Source organism: Camelus ferus, chromosome 28 (genome assembly GCF_009834535.1).
Source record: "Camelus ferus isolate YT-003-E chromosome 28, BCGSAC_Cfer_1.0, whole genome shotgun sequence".
Taxonomy (NCBI): Eukaryota; Metazoa; Chordata; class Mammalia; order Artiodactyla; family Camelidae; genus Camelus; species Camelus ferus.
In genome coordinates, this window is record NC_045723.1 from 4,723,734 (window position 1) to 4,735,777 (window position 12,044).

The 12,044-nt window shown below is 48.5% G+C and overlaps 1 long non-coding RNA gene across 1 annotated transcript in view; it reads right to left on the reverse strand.

Moving 5' to 3' along the window:
• LOC116660374 overlaps positions 1–4,179 on the reverse strand; it is a 56,785-nt gene extending 52,606 nt beyond the window's left edge. Inside the window, exon 1 of the long non-coding RNA XR_004315848.1 lies at positions 3,818–4,179. This is a non-coding gene — a long non-coding RNA (uncharacterized LOC116660374). The remainder of the gene's footprint in view (positions 1–3,817) is intronic.
• Positions 4,180–12,044: the final 7,865 nt, after the last annotated feature.

Here is a 12,044-nt window from a genome sequence, read left to right on the forward strand (position 1 = left end):
GACTGGGCTTTTGAGGCACTATGTGATCTTGAATATCTCCAGAATCGATCATGTTATGTTCCCCCTGGCTTTAGTTTTTAGTATACCTTACTTAATATTTTCAATATGAGTCAACTCCACATTCTATGATGATGTTCAAACAATCAGAAGTTGACTGTAGCTGGCTTTAGACAGTACAGAGTCTAGCTGCTTCCACCCTGGGGGCTGGGCTGAGTTCAGTGGCCCTGTAGTTTCTGGCCTGTGGCCTCGGTCTGCTGGATCACTCACAGAACCCTCCTGGTCCCCGGCTTCTCCTGCCTCTCCTCTCCTGATGGGGCGAGGGGCTCTCCTTTCACCGATGCACTCCTTGAAGCCACATCTCTGCCTGTTACACCTGCCTGGGAATTCTGGACCTCAAGTGAGTTGAGTAACCGGCCATCCTTCCTACCTTCCAAGGTGGGTGTGAGTGTGTGTTGAGGGGAGGGGATTGAAGGTAATGCACAGAAAGTTACTAACATGAGGTTAGGGCTGAATGAAAAGGGAATCGTCACTGTTCTTACTGTGATGATGTTATGGACAAAGACAACAAAGATGATGATGGTGGTGGTGGTGGTGGTGATGATGGTGGTGGTGGTGATGGTGGTGATGGTGATGGTGGTGATGGTGGTGATGGTGATGATGATGGTGGTGGTGGTGGTGGCGGTGATGGTGGTGATGATGATGATGGCCATGACATCTAGAACCCCAGGTATTCCTGGGGAGAACCAAGAAGCATTCCCTTGTATCTAATCAATAAATGTCCTGCAAATGCAGAACAGGCTATGCAATTGATGACACAGGCGAGATCTCACTTCAGGGGCATGAGAGCCAATGTGCTACGGGTGCCGATGCCCAGGGGACTCAGGCCCGGGTAGAGATGGACCGATGTGCTGGTGTTACTTCTGAATCAGTGAATGTGTGCTTAACGGTCACTGTCTCCTTGAGCTTGTGTGCAAATCATCAGTGATCTTTACAAGGACCCACAAAGCTGATGCTATTATATTCCCATTTCATGATGAAGAAGGTGGGACACCAAGAAATTAAGAAACTTGCCCAAACTGCCATACAGCACGTGGTGGTGGGGACACCTGTCAGGTACCGTGGAAACCTCTTGGCAGGAGGTAGTGAGAGGCCAGGTCGAGGTGCTGACTAGGAGGGGAGAGTGGGGGACAGGGCCAGCAAGCCACAGGCCAGTCCCCAGGCTGACGACGCCATGACCGCAGGGCACTGGGCAACTTCCAAATGTCATCACACTGTCAGAGTTTTCTTTCTGCGATAGACGTTACTTTAAACTGTCTGCTCAGTTCCTATCACAGAACGTTCCCCTCTCCCCTCCCCACCTGCATCCACACTTAGAATCAGCATCTTTGGGGAGTTAGAGAAATATGACAAGGCAGCAAATCATATTAATAAATGCCCTCTTTTCAGACATATGGCCTTATTTCTGGCCTTTGAAAATGACTCTTTCTCCTAATTACAAAAGTGGCAACATCCGTGCACCACAAGCTTATTTCTCACGGGTGGGGGCCACGCCAGCTTCCAGCATCCAAACAACTGCCTGGCTTCTCCGTGAAAGAATATGATCAATGTCTAAGACGAATTCGGCCACCTCAAAGCCACTTCCCAACAGCTCGTCCAGAAGGATTTAAAGGCACAGGACACAGCGATAAACACACATCGGATACCCTGCGTATTCTCTGAAGCGCGGACAGGAGAAAGTGCTGAAGGGCATGGAACACGGAGGCACCACCTAAGGGCCTTCTCCTTTTCTGGGCTTTTCTCTCCCTGAAAATGGCATTTCTCTGCCCACTTGCGAAGATTACTCACCGAGAGAGAGAGAGAGAGAACGGGCAGGGCTCCCACCGTGGTCCCTGCCTGGCTGAGGCCCCAGGTTGACACTTGCCTGGCTGTGACTCAGCCTTGGAATGCCGCTGACTCTACTGGAATCGTAGCATCTTCCTTGAAAAAGTCAAGACACTAACTCGGGGGCCGCAAGCCGAGATACCGTCAGAGTCCAGGCGAGAAGAGAAGCTAGTGGAGCTAACACTGAGGGGTCCCTTCTGAGTCCAGACCCCATTCTGTGCACTTGGCAGGTGCTGACTCTCAGCTGCCCTCTGAGGCAGGCGGTGACACATGGTCTGGATGCCCAAGCCTACGAGAGCCTTGCGACATGAGAGTTCTACAGGGCCCAAAGTGATCCAAAGAATATGGGACCCCACCCATCGCCATCTGAGCACAAAAAGAGCCAATCCTGGGCAGGCCAGCAGAACTCTGTGGGCTGATGGATTCACACAGACCTGCCTGCACTTGGCCATTGCCCTGCTAGTCTGCGACCTCAGCGATTTTTTTTTTTAATTTTCTAAATTTTTTTGTATTTTATGGATAAGGAGAGTCAGGCCTGCGGGAGGTTTTTTTCCCTTTGGAATCCTGCTCTTGGAGTTTTGAGCTGACATTCTTCCCACGCTTTGGGTCGCATGCAGAATGCTGGCTTTGAAACTCACACCGGTGACCGCCTCGCCTGCTGGATTCCTCAGCCCGTGTGATGTCACCGGACACTTAATGTGGCTTCAGGACTGGGCCACCCCAGCCCTTCGTAAACTCTGGATTTTTCATTGAACGAACTGTATACTCAACCAACTCCATCGAGGCAGAACCTGAAAATCATCAACATGGGCCAAAAAAGATGTCCTGGTACAGGGGACCCCTCCGCAAAGGGGCCTCCCAGCCACACCTAGCAGAGCTGGGACCCAAGCTCGAGGGGTCACCAAAACAGGGGAGGCATCCGAAGTTGGTTTTAAACCCAGACCAAACAGCCTAGTGCTCCTAGAGGGGGCCTGCCGGCCACTGTGCTGTGCTGGGGGCAAATCGAATGTTCTCTCTCGGCTGCTCCAATTTTAGAAATCAGGTGCTGACTCATTATTAACCCAGGAAGCCCACGCACTCAAATGACTGTACTGAAAAAGCTCTCTGTCATCCCCTGCTTACTGATGTGCAGATTTTTAAGCAAATTTGAAAAATGTTTATCATAAGGTATTTATGACATTTTAACCGTTTCATTTACAGTAACCAGACGACGTTTAAAAAAAAAAAAGTTTCCTGTATTTTACTTGACAGTAAAGTGAAGCTTTATCAGAATAGTAACAGCCTGAGAAACACACATCAAGGTCAAGTTAGGCCACAAACGACTCAAATACCCCATCCTCAGCCCCTGCCCCCAGCCCCCGGCACCTTTTCTGTCCAATTTTACTACAGTGTGTGACTTTCAGTGTTAAGGAAAGGCAAAAGACATATTATAAGCTCCAGGAGTCATTCACATGCTTTTAGAGAGGGAAGCCAAAATCCTGCCTCTCTATTGCATTTTTTGCACTTAAAGTGGGTAACTCAGACCACGCGGCCAGAAATTGCTCAGAAGCCGTCTTTCCTCCAACTCTGAGAAGAGGAAGCTGGCCCAGCCTCAGCACCCCTGGGTTAGCACAAAGTCACCCACCTCCATCTCTGAACCTCCCTTTGGCACCAGAGAGGAATCTCAAGCACTTTTTTTCCAGCCAAAGCATCACTGTCCCCTCCAAGACCACATCTACAGTCTCACAGTTAACGGCTGAGAAACTTCTCCAGACAATCAGGCTCACGTACAGTAGCTATGGGGGCAGGAGCTGGGTGAGCCAGGATCTAAAATCATCGATCTTCAAAGCCTGAACCAAACACGGTGTCCACGCCAAGACTCCCCAGCTTTAACAGAGCTGAGACTCTAAGGCATAAAATGCAGAAATGAACATGAAAGTGACAGAAACATACTCACCAGGGAGAAGCTGGTGACTCCACCTTCCCAGGACCCGAGCTCTGAAGATCTGAAGGCAACAGTTGCTGGCTCAGGCACAGCCCGCCTGGAATGTCAGTTTGAAACTTAAAAAGCAACGACCGTACAGTTGCTTATTTCCCTCCATTCCCAATGATGTCCACACGATTGAGATTCAAAAAAAAAAAAAAAGAGAGAGAGAGAGAGAAAGCGCACACCTCAGTCTTCATTCTCATTGGGACGAGATGACTCATGCTGACTCACAACCACCACTTCCTCTCCCGACATTCTCTTCATACTTGTGAGCTGGGCTGGTCCCGTTCCCAGGGTGTCTGCAGCCCTTCCTGGAAGAACAGCCTTCCTGACCCCAGCAAGGAGACCCAGCCGCTGCCCTCACATGTAGCCCCGGGAGCCTACACAAGGGAAATGCTTTATTTAGGAGATCTGGGAACAACTGGAAAAAAAAACAGGCATGAATCTCATAAGCATTTGAATCCCCAGGATACACGGATACTCTGTAAGGAATTGCAAAGCTCCTGCAGGAAACTTGCTCTTTTCAGGGAGGGGAGAGGAATGAAACGCTTTATTCTCTTAGGAGGTTGGGGTTCCTTTGCCCTGGTCATGCTGATTTCCGTGCATGTTTTCTCCTGCACATCTTCCCCTGATACAATAATAAACCACGAGCTCTAAAATCATGCTCTCTGCTAAGCTATTTATTAGAAGGGCAGGTGCCCTGTTTTTTCAGGACCAAGTGACTTACAGAATTTCTCCTTTTCACCTTTTCAGACTTGAATATGCCAGATTTGAATATTCAAGTCTGGGAGAATGAAATGAAAGTGTAACGCTGGAAATTTTAAAAACCGTTGATGAATCTTTCCATGCAAGAACCGAGAGTGGCCTCTGCCTCCCAGTGTTCTTTGGCAGGATCCCGGGGGTGGGGTAACCGTCCACAGCTTCCCACATTTTTAAATTATGAGAAGCGGCGGAAGGACAGAATCCAAGTGATGTTCAGCGGCCTATGAGAAGCCGACAGGGGTGGCTGGGGTTGCATCAGGCTAACTAAGGTTTTTGGAGGGTGACCCACGCAGGCCTCGGGTGAACACTGGTGCCCCTCACCTTTTCTGATAAGCTTAGTACCTGCCGTGTGCAGGCCACACTCAGACGCCCCTAAAGCATAGAGAGGAAATGAGAAAATGATGTTCTGGAGTAGGATGGAAGACCCAGGCAAGCTGTATCTGTGTGTGGTGGTCCTCCCCTTAGAGGGGTCAGGAGGCCCAGCCTCCACTTACAGCTGGATTCATCATAAGAAAAAAAAAATACGTCTTCATTATCCTATAGCTCAGTTCTTTCAACAGGACAGTCGGGGCGTTTTCCATCAGACAACACCAAGTGCTTTGAGGTCCCCGTGAAAGTTGTGGAATATCAGTCAATTAGGCAAATATTCATACTTCTGGCAGTCTTTTTGTTGGCTTGTTTCTGCTTTTTTTTCCAGGAGAGTGGAAAGCCTATTGGTCTTCTGGAATTGCAGGACAGTCTTGTGATGTAATTCATTACAGTATGTTTTCTTTAGGGGGAGAGTGGGGCATGGGGGAGGGGGCAGTGGGCTTATGAGCAGCCTGTCCGTAAGGGACACATCTTAGGGCGTGAGGGTCCAGCAGCCCCATGAGAAGCCAACAGCGACAGCAGCTCTGTGGGAGCTATTGAAACAGGGGTTATGGGTGCTTACTTTTGTCTCCTAGGTAGAAAGCCAGTCTCTACTTATGAAGACTTATATTAAGTCAACTCTTAATCCCCGGGGAAACTATTACATCAAAAAACCCACCAGGAATGGATTAAAGAACTATGAAATAGTTGGGAAATGTAGGCACCAAGTGGCAGCCACACCCTCTTGCCAGAAGTGCCCTGCCAGAGGCCTCAGCGCTTTATTACTTGTTTCTTCCTCGGCACACTTGTTCTACGAGCCTTCTGGAGTATTCCAGGGCAGGCCTCCTCCCATGGCCGCAATCTGAGCCACCACCATGGAAGGTCAGTGGAACCATGTCCTCGGCAGAGTGTTGTATCAGATAATTCCAAGAATATGCGTCTTAATTACTGATTGACACTCCTCCCACAGCTCCTCTTGTCCGGGCCAGGAAGAGGGAGAGGGCGTCAGTGTGAGAAGGGGCTGGCCACTCCCTAAACCATTCATTAAGGTGTATTAGCACCACCTCCCACGATTGTGAAAATGGAATGTTCTAGAGTGGATTCCCTTTAAGGTGGCTCACTTCTGCATAGTCCACCAGAAAGGAACCAATGATGACGTTTCAAACGAGGCTGTGTGGAAACACTTGTTAAACATCTACATGCTGTTTTGCCAATGAAATAGCGCCGGAAAATGTAGGTTTCAGTGAGTTAGGAAAATAAACAAGTTTCACTCCTGAAGACAGTGCATTCAGCACGTCACGGGATTCTTACAAACACCGATGGCTCACACTTAAGAGTACTGAGTATGTGCCAGTCAGTCTCCTAAACAGACACAGGCTGTGACCTCTGATCCTCAAAATCGCCCTGTGAGGAAGGTAGTGACATCATCTCCACTTTCTGGCAAAGAAACCAACGCACAGAGAGGCCCAGGAGCCTGCCCAAGGTTGCAGAGCCCAGATGGGAACCCAGGCCGTCTCGTGTCAGAGCACACATTCCTAACCACCAGGCTGCATAGATCCCCCACAAAGGACTTAAAAAAAAATCTTTGCATACGAATCCCCTTACCTCATGATGCGTTCTCCCAAATTCTGCAGACTTATGTAAGGTAGAGGTACTTCCTCTTCTTCTGAGAAATAAAAATGCTAGCCTTGGAGTGGCAAGACTTAAGATGATAACCATTGTTATTCATTGAAAGAGTTAGTTAGAATTACCCACTGTCACTTCCCAAAGCACACCACGAAGTTGCACACGCCAAGACAGTGCTCCCCCGACATAGGACACGAGGGCGTCACGGAATATCCCCTGGGGTCCTCCCTTCACCTGACTACCAGGTTTCATCCCCACCTCCTTTCCGGGAGAAGACCCTTCCCTTTATTCCAAATCCAGCCCCTCCCCTTCGCCCCACCTCACTTCTTCTCCGGGATTTTGCTCCAAACTTGGGCCCTTTCCCTCCATCATCCTTAACCTTTTTCTGTCCATGAGCCTAAACACAGGCCCAGGTCTCTTCCATCTGCAAAACACCTCCCCTGCCTTTGTCCCATGAAACAGACCCCATGGGTGCCCCCACATTTGTTCCATCTCTCCCAGGCTGGTAGCAGTCTTGACATTCGGTCAGAACTGACTCCACACCCAGGGGAGTATGATTTGGTTTTGATTGGGTGAAGCAGAACAAGGGAATGTCACTGTGACCGGTTCCAGGATGGGCCCCTAGGACCCCAGTTAGGGCATGGCTTCTTCTAGCAATGATCATGGGCTCAGAACACAGCCAACGTCTCAAGGGTGACAGGGAAGAATGCACAGATGATTCAGGTGCTACTTCCCCAAGACCATCTAAGGATCTCATAGGCCGGGTGATGAAGAGAGCTGGGAGGAAGGCACAGAAGGAAGAGTGTGAGCCCTGCCCCCATTACTGAGTCCAAGCTCATGCTGCTTGCTGCACGGCAGGTCAATAAATCAAGAGATGAGTTGTTGGGGCAAGGAATAGGCATCTTTATTTGGAAAGCCATCAGACTAAGAAGATGGTGGACTAGTGTCCCAAAGCACCATCTTACCGAGTTAGAATTCAGGCTTCTTTTATACTAAAAAGGGAGGGAGTGTGGTTGGTTGTTGTAGACTTCTTGATATTGGCCAGACCCTCGATAGGATGCGATAATGCTCTGTCCACGTAAGTCAGGTCACAATGTTCTTGTAAACCTCCAACAAGACAATGTTATTTTCTGTTCTACAACTTTTTATCTCTGTGTGAATGGAAAAGTGTTCTACCTTTAAAGGTCAGAGCCTTGAGAATGGGCTAGCCTGCATATTTCAGGCTATAAGCGGCATTCTTAACTTGAAGCAAGAGAAATAGACTGCAAAGGTTAAAGTGAAAGAAACAGATCCAGCGTGGAGTCCGATTTGTCCTTCCCTGTTACACCCGCCGCTCCTCCAACAGCAGGCTTGGGGCAGAAGAGCAGCGCCACTCACGCCAGAGCAGTTCAGGAACTCTGAGGACAAAGGGCATCTGCAGTTGGACTGATGGGATGTGAGAGTTTAACTGGCAATGCTTTTTTCCTTTCTTGGTGGTACTTGAACTCAGTGGCACACTTACAACTGAGAGCATCTTCAATTAGATGGACTATGGTCTCTAAAGACATGAGACTGGACGAGTTCCCAGAGGAATGAGTGCAGGAAAAGGAAGCAAGGACTCACCCCAGGGGCCCTGTAGCTTTCGGAGGTCAGAGGGTGAGAAGGAGCTAGTGGACAGGGGACGGAGGGGTGCCTGGAGCCAGGGGGGTTAGGGACCAGCAAGGTGAGAGGGAAGGCAAGTGAAGAGGAGGCTTTAAGAGGAGACAACGAGCACCTGAGGGGTCACGGGAGGTGAGGACTGGAGAGCATCACTGGTTTCAGCAAGGGGCGATCTTGCTGGGGAGAAGAAAATCTGGGTGGAGTCAGAGGAAAGGGGGAGAGAGCAGAAGTCAGTGAGAAGAGACACTGCTTTCTAGAAATGGAGCTAAAACTGGAGGGGAAATGCGGTCCAGAGAAATTTCTTTTGCTGTTAAGATGAGAGAAACAGTAGCTCACCTGTGTCATCACTGAAAGAAATGACTAGAAAGGGAAGAACTGATGATACAGCAGAGAACAAGAGGGAAAAAGGACTGGGTGGAGTAGGAGGCGGGACCAGACCTACTGCTCAAGGGGAGAGCTTGGCCTCGGTGCAGGATAGCCCATTGACAACGCAGGACATTGACCACGGGGTCGGGGAAGCAGGGCGATACATGCCTGTTCCACACGCTCTTGTATATTTCATCATTTGTAATTAAAAAAAAAAAGTGACATCGACTTGTAGAGTTCAGTGACAGGTAGTACACAATGAGAGTCTCCCTATTTAAAACCTCATTACAGCTGAGACTAGCGTCCCCCTTTGATGGGGAGGTGGCATTTTTCACTAAGGTAATGGGACGCATTAGAGGGATGGAGGAGACAGGATTTGGGGAAGTAGAGAAGAAACACGTGCTCGTAAGAAAGGGAGAAAATTACTAGAGTGCAATGTCGGTCATGGATGGTGGATCGAGCCCAGCTCCCCAAAGGGAAGGTTGCCGTGAAAATATGGGTGAGTTTTCATTTCTCCTTGGTAAACACCCAGCAGCTGTTAAGTGTTCCCTGTCACTGTCAAGTGGTAAAAGAAAGGAAAACTGAACACTTGCTGTAAGAATCTAGCAGTTTGTCTAATTAAAAATCATTTGTGAGAGTGGTTTACAATTTGGGCCTAATTATCATTTGCATCATAATGATATTCCCGGTCTTGGGTATTCAATCAAGCACTAATCTGTGTACATTGGGGAAGGGATTTCGCAGGTGTAACTGGGGCCAAGTCCATTGACTCTAAGCTAAGGGAACACATGGGGAGGCCTGACCCTGTTAAGTGAGAGTGTTTCCCCAGGGGCTGCAAGCGGGAGAGGAAGTCAGAGACTCAAAGCACAAGGGGGTCACGTGCCCAGGAAAGAGGGAAGCCTTTGGGAGCTGAGAGCCAACAAGGAAGCAGGGACCTCAGATCCACAGCCACAAGGAACTGGATTCTGCCACCAAACCAAATGAGCCTGGAAATGGATTTTCTTCTGAAGCCTCCAGGCAAAAGCCCAGCCCAGCCAACACCCTGATTTCGGTGGGTAAGACCTGCTCAGAGAACACAGTGAACTCTACCCAGACTTCTGACCAATAGGACTGTGAGCTCATAAATAAATGGGGGCTGTCTTGAGCCACTCAGTTTGTGGTCATTTGTTATACAGAATTGGAAAAACGAATACACTCAGACTATTTGCAAAATGGAGACAATAATGGTTCCAAGCTCGTAGGGTTATATGAGAACTAAAAATTTATATATGTAAAGTGCATGGAATAATAAGAACTGTCTGTAAGTACTGCCTATTAGTCATAAATGCCATTGACTTGGTAAAACAGCGGCTTACTTGAAAGTTTTTCCGTCAATACAGTACTTGAGTCACCAGGATACAGTCAAAAGTCTAGAATTCTTAATGAATGCATCACATTACTAAATACACATCATCCTTTAAAACTCAGCACCTGTGAATAAGCTGCACGATTACAAAACATTACTGAGCATCGCCGACTGTAAGAAAGAAGAGACCAGACTACACGGAGCAAACCACAAGAAGTTTGGAAATCCACCAGCCAACAGTCAATGGACGCTTCCCAGAGGCCGAGCACTGAAGCAGATCCCAGGGACACAGCGGGAAAAAAGGCACAAAGGTCTCTATTCTCATGAAGCATACATTCTGGTGGGATGAGACAGAAAAGAAGTGCACGAGAGAAAAGAAAAAATCCAAGCTAGTGGCATGAACTGGGCAAAACAATTAGCATAGAGTGAGAGAGTGCTACTTGAAATGAGCAGGCCATCCAAAAAGGCGGTTCTGGAGAGGGGCCATTTAGGCTGAGCTCTGAGTGATGGCCAGGAATCAACCAGCAGCATTCGGGGACAACGAACCAGCCAGAGCCAAGGCCCCCGAGGCAAAAAGAAGCCTGGCGTGTCTCGGGACCTAAGAGAGGCCAGCAAGGCTGATGCTTGGTAAGCAACAGAGAAGGAAGACCGGGCTGGGGCGGCAGGCAAGGAAGGAGCTCAGATTTTATACCAAGTGCAACTGGAAGCTTTCAAACAGAAGAATGACATGGTCTGATTTGAATTTTCCAAGGCTAACCCTAAACTGCTAAGCGCAGGACTTCTGTAAGACCAAGTGGAAACAGGAAGTCTGGTGTGTTCCACTGGGAGTCTGATGATCGTGGCAGAGAAGGAGGATGAGAACCCACTGGAGTAACCATTGGAGGTAAAGTTGGTGGATGGATTGGGTTTTGGGGGCCAGTGGCAGAGATTAATCAAACGTAACCCTTAGATTTTTGGTTTGAGCAACAGAGTGGTGCCCTTTACTGAGATGGGAAGGTTGTGAAAGGATGTAGTTTGGGGCCGGGAGGAATTGAGGGCTCTGTTCTGGCCATCTTGATCTGCACACGTCTGTCAGACATCCACGTGGAGCTGTTGAGCAAGCCCGGAATTCTGGGGAAAGCTCGACACTGGAGGTAGATTTCAGAGTGAATGCCTTAGAGATGGAATTAAAGACCTGGTCTGGGTGACAGAGAGAGATAATGTGTCAAGACAGGAATGGAGCCCCATGTCACTGGCCAGTGAAGTCGGAGGAAATCTAAGACAAACAGTGCTCAAACAGGAGGTACTACAGCGGGGGGTTTGGTGGACACTAGTGATGTGCGCATGACCCGTGAGTAAGTATCCAACGTACCGCGACATTGTTCAGACCTGGCAAACACGGTATTGGTTACTGTTTGTATCCACTGTCTCGGATTTGCTGAAGACAGACTACACTTTTGAAATGTTAACAAGAAAGACACAAAAGCAAAACTATTATTGAGAGCCAAGGTGGTTAAAGTTTTCCATTCTTGGCCAACTGGAAGAATGGTTCTTATGAATGGCTTCTCTCCAGTTGTAAACAGAGGCGAATGATAGTTTTCATCGTTTTGCAGGACTTGGTGTAACTGGGAAGTTTCTTAGGCTTGGTAACTGGTGAGGAAACCAAACCAAACCAGACCCTTCATATCTAAACAGTTCTTCAGTCTGATGCACACTACCGAGAGGTCAGATGGGATCACCTTGACTTGGAGACAAGTGATTTTTTTTAAGAGCAATATTCACATCTTAACTTTTACTCCATTTCACATGGATACATGTGCCCCCAGCAATCAGAGTTTGCCCCTTGAAAAGCTCATAATTAAACATTTAACTGTATTGAAAAAAAAATCAGCACGCTTCCTGATGGCCAGTGATGGGTTATCAAACATAATTAAAAATGAACTTAAGATAGCACAGCCATCTATAGTGGCTCTTAATGCAAACCGACAAGTTAAAGCTCGTATCTAATAGGGACCAACCCCACCAAGGGCTGGAGAAGGAGCTACCAATGAAAGCGCTTGGGTGCCGGCGTCACTCACCCCAGCCGCACAGGCACTGCCCGCCTCTGTTCAGCCCTAGTCGTTGCAGGGTCTG